The following is a 9980-nucleotide window of genomic DNA, read 5'->3' on the forward strand; positions in this document are numbered from 1 at the left end:
TCTTGTGCAATCAGAGAAGAACAACAATCGAGGGAATGTTGTAGAATTTGCATCTAAGAAGCTTAACATCAGGAAATGGTCTAATGCTGTGCACAGTGGACCTTTTGATCCTCTGTTCCTCCATTGTGCCAGGGAGTTTGGTCTTCCCTATTCATCTGACCTCTACCTTTGAGTCTTACAGGTCAATAGACTGAAGAATGGAACCATGACATGCACTGAAAATAAACAAAAAGGAAACACAACTTCAAGCTGAGCACAGAGGTGTTTGTTTACTAATGCTTTGTAAGAATGTCTCCTGAAAAGAACCGCAGTGACACATTTACAGGTGTTGTCTAGTAGGGGTGGAGAACCTGGGGGCAATCCAGATGTTGTTGGACTACAACTCCCTTCATTCTTGACCATTGACCATGCTGCCTGGGGCTGATGGAAATTGTAGTCCATCAGCTACATGGTTGATGGCTGGCGTGATATTTACTAGGAAGCCTTTTCAGGGCTGCTGGAAAAGTTTCACAACTTTCGCAAAGGTCACTAGAGTATGCGAGTGAGAAGGGACATTTTTGTTTCCTGATTTTTCCTCTTCTTGATCTGAAACATCAACAAAATCTTAAAAAGAGACATCTTGGGTATATTATTTCCATGTATTTGATACAGGTCATCTAACACAATGGTGAGAGTTGTGAAGTAGTTACATGATTGCTGTGCTTCAGTCCATGGATGATTTCATTATGTTGTTGGATTACAAAACCCAACAGTCCCAGTCAGCAAGGCCAGTGATCAGGGATGATGGGAGTTGTAGTCCCAAAACTTCTAGAGGACAATGGGTTCCTGTTCCTTCCCTTTTGATAACTCTGCAGTCCTATTCACATCCACTTAAAGTTGGAAGTATACCCCAGTGGGGCTCACTCCCATGTAAGTGAATATTGGATTGTAAGAGTACTGGGAATTAAACTGGAATCAGCAGGAAGTCATTGCGGAATAAATATATTTTGAAGCTGAAGGTAACAATAAGCACAATATAAATCAGCAGCCAATAGGCAACAATCAAAGCTTATGCCATCAAAATACCCAAACCAACAACTTTACAACAGCAGGTATCACTGACAAAATAATGTCTCATCTAAAAGCCTGGGAGAACAAAACAGTTTTTAGTTGACATTCTTTTTGTAAAAAAATCTTCAGTTACACATGGGGTTATTCTCCTTTACACAGTAGCAGATGGTGGAGTGGGGTGGCAGTGCCCACCTGACCTCCTAAGTGCTTCTTTGGAAGGAGAGATGATGAGGAGGTCAGTAAATGCACTGACAGGGGTGCCAGATTTGCTCTGCTTGTATGTTTGCTCCACGCCCACCTCTCTGATGCCTCTGCTACCTCTCTTCTCTCCTTCCCAATAAGCCGTAGTGACTCAGCTGTGGGAGGTCAGGGGAGCACCACCACCAGGCAGTCTGCCAATGCCTTCACATATCATATGCATGAAGAGTCTCTGAAAGCAGAAGGAAAGCCAAATCCTCTTCCATTGTCTCCACTCTCCCATTGTCTGCAAAGGAGCAGCCTAACATGGAACCCTGGAGAGCCATGGATAGTCATTGTAGACCAGAGGTAACCAATGTGGTGGTGTTGGGCTACAACTCTGATCAGCCCCAGCTGGCATGGCCCAATGGTCAGGTTAGATGGCAGCTGTATTTCAACAGCATCTGTAGGGCACCATGTTGGCTGCCCCTAGTTTAGACATTGCTAAGCCATTGCTAAGACCAATGATCTGATGGGGTTTAAGGCTGCTTCTAATTTTATTGGGCTCCATTGAGCTCATCGCTAAGTAAAAATCTGAGCCTAGGTAGCCCACCTCCAAAATTCACCTTCTTCCTTGGATCATTGCAGCTTATGATGTGTGAAACTATTGATCTGTGAGTAGTCAAAGGTAGTGGGATTTCTGAGAGAGGTTTTGGTGGGGATTGGATAGTTATTCTGAAAAATGGACCATACCCAGCAGGAATTTGGTCAGTAAAAATCATGACCTCTAAACAGGTAGATTTGATGAAACCCTACCAGCCATTCTCCTAGCTAGTTGGTTCCAGCTTTTAAAGAACAGAATGTAACCCAGCTTTCACAAGGAAGGAACGTGCACTCGTTGAGAGGAACAGCTGTCATAACTTCAACTTGTATTTAATGCACAGCGCACGGCCAGCAGGGTTGCGAAGTATTTATTTTTAATGAGGGACTTCTTGAAAACAACAGACATGCCTGTTTATATAATCTGAAATACTGACCTTGTGTTTGGACAATCAGGAGGCGATGACCTGCAAGCTGTCACTTCTCAGTGTTGAAGCATTAATGTGATGGGTGACGATTTGAAAGGTTGCGGCTCGCCAGATAACTACTTCCAATGTTGAAATGGAAGAGCAGAAGGAAATATTCTGAATTTGGGGCATACTTCATTGAATGGCTTATTTAAAGGGCTTATACACAACTCCTTCAAGCAAGATTGCCTTTCAAAGTGGGTTTACAATCGAATAAACACAGAACAAGAAAACACTTGAAACACTTATAATATCCAGATACAAAGTCAGCTTTAGGTGAAATAGTGCCATTAAAACTACAGTCTGACATCTGGCATCCTAAATTGACTCCCCAAACATGAAGCAACCATTTATACCAAGGGCAGTGGGATGGATAGTGCTCTGGGTTGGACTTGTTGTTTTCCAGCTGATTTCAATCGAAGCATTGCAGTTTTAATTTGCCTTTCTGCTCCACTAGTGTCAGAAAATAGAAATCATTGGCAGGGCTCTCAGGATCTGATAGTCAGTATGGTTATGTATCTCAATGCTCATGTTATGCTCCCAGTTATCATGGCTCATGATGACTAACATGGCTCATGATGTGTTTATGCTGTTCTTAAAATAATAATAATAATGGAAGGGATAATCACACAATCATGAAGTTGATTGTGTAGGAAAAGCTTTGAGAGTTGAGACCAGAGTCCTAAAAAATATGTTATGTTTAGATTCTACAAAGGCAATTATAATGCAGGTAAAGGTAAAGGGTAAAGGGACCCCTGACCATTAGGTCTAGTCGTGGCCGACTCTGGGGTTGTGGCACTCATCTCGCTTTATTGGCCGAGGGAGCCGGCGTACAGCTTCCGGGTCATGTGGCCAGCATGACTAAGCCGCTTCTGGTGAAGCCAGAGTAGTGCACGGAAACACCGTTTACCTTCCCACCCGAGCGGTACCTATTTATCTACTTGCACTTTGATGTGCTTTCGAACTGCTAGGTTGGCAGGAGCAGGGACCAAGGAACGGGAGCTCACCCCGTCACGGGGATTCGAACCGGCGACTTTCTGATCGGCAAGCTCTAGGTTCTATGGTTTAACCCACAGTGCCACCTGCGTCCCTTATATGCAAGTAGACTTGTTCATAATATGTAATTTATAGAATTCTGTTGCCTGGATCTTATAAGCAAATTTATCACTTGATTTTTCAATACTTGATGGATTGGGCTTAAGACGGCATGAAAGCTCAAACTGCGAGGACTCATTCACACATGCACTTCGCCACCCAATGCAGCAACTATCAAGAGTTATCTGACATTATGTGGCAGCCAGCAATATTATCATCCAAATGATAATACGGTAGGCAGAGAGCTGGACTGAGACCTGGGACCTAAACAACAGGAATCTCATTTGGTGACCATGGGTATGTCCTGGACTGTGGAGGTAAAATAACAGGACTTAATTCATGCCACCAGGAGCTCCTCGGAGGATGAGCAGGATGCAAATGAATAAAGCAATGATTGAATGCTGCATTGCTTTTACCAAAGAACATGTGACAATTAAAAGATCCAGAACATAAACAGTTTCCTAAAACTGGTGCGGAGACTGGGCTGAGGACATAGTTCTTAGGACTACTTTAATGTATGCTTACTTGGAAATAAATGCTGCTCAGTACTTTCTCACAGGTGATATAACACACAAGCCTACAGCCAAAGGGTTAGTCTGATCATGGGTCATGCACTGCATCAAGAAATCTGGATAAACTAGAACTGCCAATCTTGTACCTATCCTGCATACATTGTTTGGTCAGTTTCTCAAAAGATGGTTTCTGATATTTAGGCTATGCTCTTTATTTCAAAGCTGATATGAAACTCCATTATGAATACTTGAGGATGTGCTGGTAATGAAATACAGAGTAGTCACCCCCTCTTCCCCATTCCAGAAATGCTGTAAAGAGGGCCACCTTGTACCACCAGTTTTGCTTGTTCTGAAGGAGAGATATGGAAAACTAGGTTGAAATTGCTTTAAACAGTGGAGGGGGGGGGATCCTTTAAATCGATGCAAAGTGGTTAGCGAATAAGGGTCATCAAATCTGGTCCTTTCTATAAGGCATGACTAACATCTAAGAGCCATCAAGTTTCTAAGACACCTATGCCATGTCAAACCGGATGCATTGCTGGGTGTGAAAGTTATCAGACATGTGAAGTAGCAGCTGATCAGGATCCAATGAATTTTGAGGAATTTGGGGTCACATTTAAAAAAACAGCAATGCCACCACATCCTCAATGGCCAATACATTTCGTATCGTTGGTTCTCTCTCTCTCTCTCTCTCTCTCTCTCTCTCTCTCTCTCACACACACACACACACATTTGAGTTTTGCATTCACATCTGTTCTGTGTTGTCTTTGGGATGACTGGTTCTGAAAGTAAACCAGCAAGGCCATTTATTTATAGATGGGTGGCTCTGAAACTGATCTTACAGGCCCTGCCCAGTGCAAGTCAGGAATTGCTCAGTTTCAATGGACAAGTGTGAGGATGTCTAAGCCCTAGTATGTGACATGTCAACAACTTTGCAGTTTCGTTGCGGGCTGTAAATTTCTTATGCATCCGTATGATCTCGCTGCTACATCCAAACAATAAATGAAAGATCTGGATATGAGTATTAATGAACGATATTCAAAATAGAGGCTATCACTTACACAAGAGGACTGGCAGTGAATATATATATGTGTGAAAGTGTTGACTGTAAGATATGACTGTGTCAATTGAACAAGCTGAATGGAAATATATATAGTGCAGCCAGGATAGCTCAGTTGGTTAGAACATGGTGCTGGTGACACCAAGGTTGCAGGTTCAATCGCTGTATGGGGCAGCTACATATTCCTATATTGCGGGGTCCAAATAGGTAGTGCTAACTGTTTAAAGTTATTGCATCCTACTGTTCCTCTGGCCCCAAGGAATTCCAGGCAGCCTTTGAGGTGCTAGCAAATTGTTTTGTGCAAATGCACATATTAGCACGCTAACTTTATTTTTTTAAACAAACAAACAAACAAACAAACAAACAAACAAACGGAAACCAACTTTGGGAGTAGCTGAAGGCAGAGAACCTAGAGGAGATACTTTCCTCACTCAGAACTGCTGTCCTATTCAGCAGCTTTCCATCCTTGGGGTGTTAAGTAGATGTGGCACTGTGGTCTAAACCACTGAGCCTCTTGGGCTTGCTCATTGGAAGGTTGGTGGTTCGAATACCCGTGACGGAGTGAGCTCCCATTGCTGTGTCCCAGCTCCTGCCAACCTAGCAGTTTGAAAGCACGCCAGTGCAAGTAGATAAATAGGCACTGCTACAGTGGGAAGGGGGACGCAGGTGGCACTGTGGGTAAAACCTCAGCGCCTAGGACTTGCTGATCGCATGGTCGGTGGTTCGAATCCCCGTGGCAGGGTGAGCTCCCGTCATTCAGTCCCAGCTCCTGCCCACCTAGCAGTTCAAAAGCACCCTTAAGTGCAAGTAGATAAATAGGTACCGCTTTATAGTGGGAAGGTAAACGGCGTTTCCGTGTGCTGCTCTGGTGCCGGTTCGCCAGAGCAGCTTTGTCACGCTGGCCACGTGACCCGGAAGTGTCAGCGGACAGCGCTGGCTACCGGCCTCTAGAGTGAGATGAGTGCACAACCCTAGAGTCTGTCAAGACTGGCCCGTACGGGCAGGGGTACCTTTAGCTTTACTTTTTACAGTGGGAAGGTAAACAGTGTTTCCATGCGCTCTGGTTTCCATCATGGTGTTCTGTTGCACCAGAAGCGGTTTAGTCATGCTGGCCACATGGCCCGGAATGCTGTCTGTGGACAAACGCCAGCTCCCCCAGCCTGAAAGCGAGATGAGCGCTGCAACCCCATAGTCGTCTTCGACTGGACTTAATCATCCAGGGGTCCTTTACCTTTTACCTTACCTTGTATGTCTACTTCTCTGCTCTCAGTTAAAGGTAAAGGTACCCATGACCATTCGGTCCAGTCGTGGACAACTCTGGGGTTGCTGTGTTCATCTCGCTCTATAGGCCGAGGGAGCCAGCGTTTGTCCGCAGACAGCTTCCAGGTTATTTGGCCAGCATGACTAAGCCACTTCTGGTGAACCAGAGCAGCACATGTAAAACACTGTTTACCTTCCTGCCAGAGTGGGACCTATTTATCTACTTGCACTTGACGTGCTTTCAAACTGTTAGGTGGGCAGGAGCTGGGACCAAATGACAGGAGCTCACCCCTTCGCGGGGATTTGAACCGCCAACCTTCTGATCAGCAAGCCCTAGGCTCTGTGGTTTAGACCGCAGTGCCACCCGTGTCCCCTGCTCTCAGTTATCCACTTCCAAATAAAATAATAACAACAAACAGGTATCAGGGCTCCAGTATATGCATACGTACATAATGTAGCAGGAAGTAGCACATTTTGCCCAAGTCCTGCAGAAAGTTTCAATGTCTTTCTCGAATTCCAGATCATCTTGTTACTGTACACCACCATCTCAAACATTTACTCGCTAAATTGCATTGCTGAAAAAAACACCAAAAAACTAGTTTGGACATAACTTGCAATTTTCACATTTCTTTCTTCTTTTATCACCCTGACTTTGATCTTAGGGATAACACAGAGCTGAAACTAATTCTTGTTGGATGATCTTGTTTCCTAGGCAGGCAGAGGTTAAGTATTCAAACTGATTCTGTTAGTTCCATCAGCAACATCAAGATAGCCTTTGATCATCAGTTGTTTGTTAACACACCAGTGGACACTTTCTCGGGGAAGCAGGGTTGCTTTCATGAGGTTCTGTGCCTTCTTCATAGGAAAAGATCCCAGGGGCAAGACTCAGTTCAAGCAAACACATTCTTTATCTGCAATTCAGCAGGGTTCTAGCCTGTCACCATTCCTGCACAGCACGAATCTAAGGTCACTAGGGGAGATGGGATGATTTGCCTTACAATGCTATACAGTGCACAGATGACACTTGATTCTGTTTCATTTTCATAAAAATCGCAGATGGCTGATGAAAGAGTGTATTTGCTTTCTCAGTGTCTGACTGAGGAAGTTGGCTGAACCCCCAGTCTCAGGAAATCAGAGATGATGCAGTTTGCAGAATTACAAAAATATGCAGAAGATAGGGGTCAGTAAAGTAAGTATTGTAATTGCTGATGAGTTTGAATGTGCCTTAAAAGCAGTAATGGGTGGTCTCTGCCCACCCCAGCATAATAAACTTGGTATTTGCCAGTTTTCTCAAAGAACTCTTTGAAAAACCCCAAGACTTTCTAAGATTATTATTATTATTATTTGCAATAGCTTAATACCAAGACTTGTCCCAGCTCTCCCTCGACAGTCCCTGCCTTTCCCCTCCAAATGAATCCATGGAAAAGGGGGCGTCTATATTAATCTTTGCATTCTTTTTCAAACTTTAAGAAAATCTATTCCAAAAAGAGGGGAAGGAAATTAAAGAAAAGGGGACTTCTGTAGGAAGGCTTGATGGAGACAAGAAAGACATTGTAGGTTTCATCCTAAAGGCTTACATGCTACTAAGGATGGTCAGTAATCTTCTTTGCTACTGGAGGCATGCAAATCATTCTGTCCAATGCCTTCTGATGCAATGCCTTGGGTCAGGAAACATGGGGTGCTACAATTTCCACATATCCTGGATGCAAAAGACACTCCTGAGCATGCACAGAACAGGAAGATGCCAGCAAGCCCTGGTTGTTGGTTGGTATCCATCTGTCCTGGGAAATGGGAGGAGTGCGTCTTTGGGGATGAAGCCAATGGAAGTGTCCTTCCGCAATGTGTCTTCCTATATTGTACTGGTATACTGGCTCAGAAGTTAAAATAACACATGAAGACACTGAGCCAATCTTACATGTTTCTCTTCTGCAATCAGTAAACTTTACAGTTCATCATGCATTGGGTAGGGGGAAGAACCTGAAACAGTGTACACAGCCATTGTGGGAACATATCAAGACTGAGAGTTTATAGAACTTACAGGTGCACCTATCATTTTACAAAACATCAAAATGAAAAGGGGACAGAACACATTAAAGGTGAAGCAGCAGTTTGATGGTAATTACTTAACAGACACTTGTTTTGGTCTGATCTTCATGGTAGCTACTGAATATATTCAAGATATTCAACATTTAGGGAATTTTCCACCAAGCTCTAAATATTCAGATCACACACAGAGAGATTTCCAGCTGTGGCAGTATAGATAAAAGCATAGCAACCCTGTATCAATTGCAGAGAACTTTTCTTTTAAAGATAGATGGCTTTTTGCAGAGCACTCATATTAGCTACATTGCTTACGAATTCTAATTCATTACCCCCAATTGATAAAACACAGTGTGCTGCATCTTAAAACATAATAGTTTTAGAAGGAGTCGGCACGCTAATGATGTCATCCATAAGCCAATTATGTCTGAGATTCTCATGAAGCCATTTAGTTATCCATTTCTAAGTCTGATTCTGGCTTCTAGATAAGTGCCTGGGACAGATATCACACTGAATTACAGGCTGATATACTGTTGTGAATATTTGGGATGAAGGTGTCCATTGACTTCAAACGAAATTACTCAAACCACATGAAATGATATATTTGTGTTTAAGCGAAATTAGTACCTGATGCTCTGATCTAGTGATCTGCTGTCAATATGAAATCTCTGATGTGCACACATAAAAGAATTCTCCAAGAAGCCATCCCTTTTGTTGAAATCAACAAGAATGCTTGATGGCCTAAGGACTGGAGAAGTGGAGCTTGCATGGGGTCTCTAGACTGGGATAATGATTTTAGATTATTCTGAAACAGAATGTCCAGAAAGACTCACATTTTACAAGGATGCACATTTCAATTTGAGGAATGCTTTTTGGGAATGACTTGGAGAACCTTTGTCTCTGGGTGCTTTCTGTCACAGCATTTTTTTTACATGACCAGCACTGTGAATCAGAGGATCAGTTACTCAATCGTCTACATTTTCAGGATGCTGATTCTCAGGTGATTGCTGCTAATCCAGGTAGATAAGTGCTGGTAGAACCACATATGTGGATTGTATGTAGATAAGCATTCTAACAAAATAGTTGAACAAACATCCAAGGTATTTGTTCTGTAAGAACCTGACCACAGCCATAGATAAAATCTTCAGTAGAAAGAATATATATACAGGAAAGTTTAGGAACTGAAAATAACCTAAGGGTGTTTTTAAAATAATTTCCAAGGTCATTATGCAGCGATAACATTCTAGACGTACCATTTCACATTCTTTAACATCGCCTTTTTAAAAAGGAAGAACATAATTGAGTTTTTCACGAAAGCAATTCAAACTATCAGCTCCCAGGAAAATGAATATACACCAAATAAAATTGTTTCTTTTAATTGTAAGGGAGACTACTCAAGCCATCCATCTGGAGCTGTATGTTGGGAGTTTTGATCCTTGTGCTGATTAATGCTAGCCCATATGAGTAGACAGCAGAAGCACAATAATTCCAAAACAACCTACACTCTTGCAGAAAGAAGGATATTGTTTTGGAGAAACTTACGTGACGCTTCCTAGTTCAGCACCACTACCACTGATTGCGTGGCGATTCCCGCCCCCTCCCACAGATGGAATAAATAAAGACACAGGACACCAGAATTTAGGTTAATGGGCGAAAAATGTCCACAACTTTATTGATTACAGTTAAGAGCGGTATTGACTTTAGGCATTGGCCCTATCA

The sequence above is a fragment of the Podarcis tiliguerta genome (assembly GCF_965153285.1).
Source record: "Podarcis tiliguerta genome assembly, chromosome: 10".
NCBI classification, from domain to species: domain Eukaryota; kingdom Metazoa; phylum Chordata; class Lepidosauria; order Squamata; family Lacertidae; genus Podarcis; species Podarcis tiliguerta.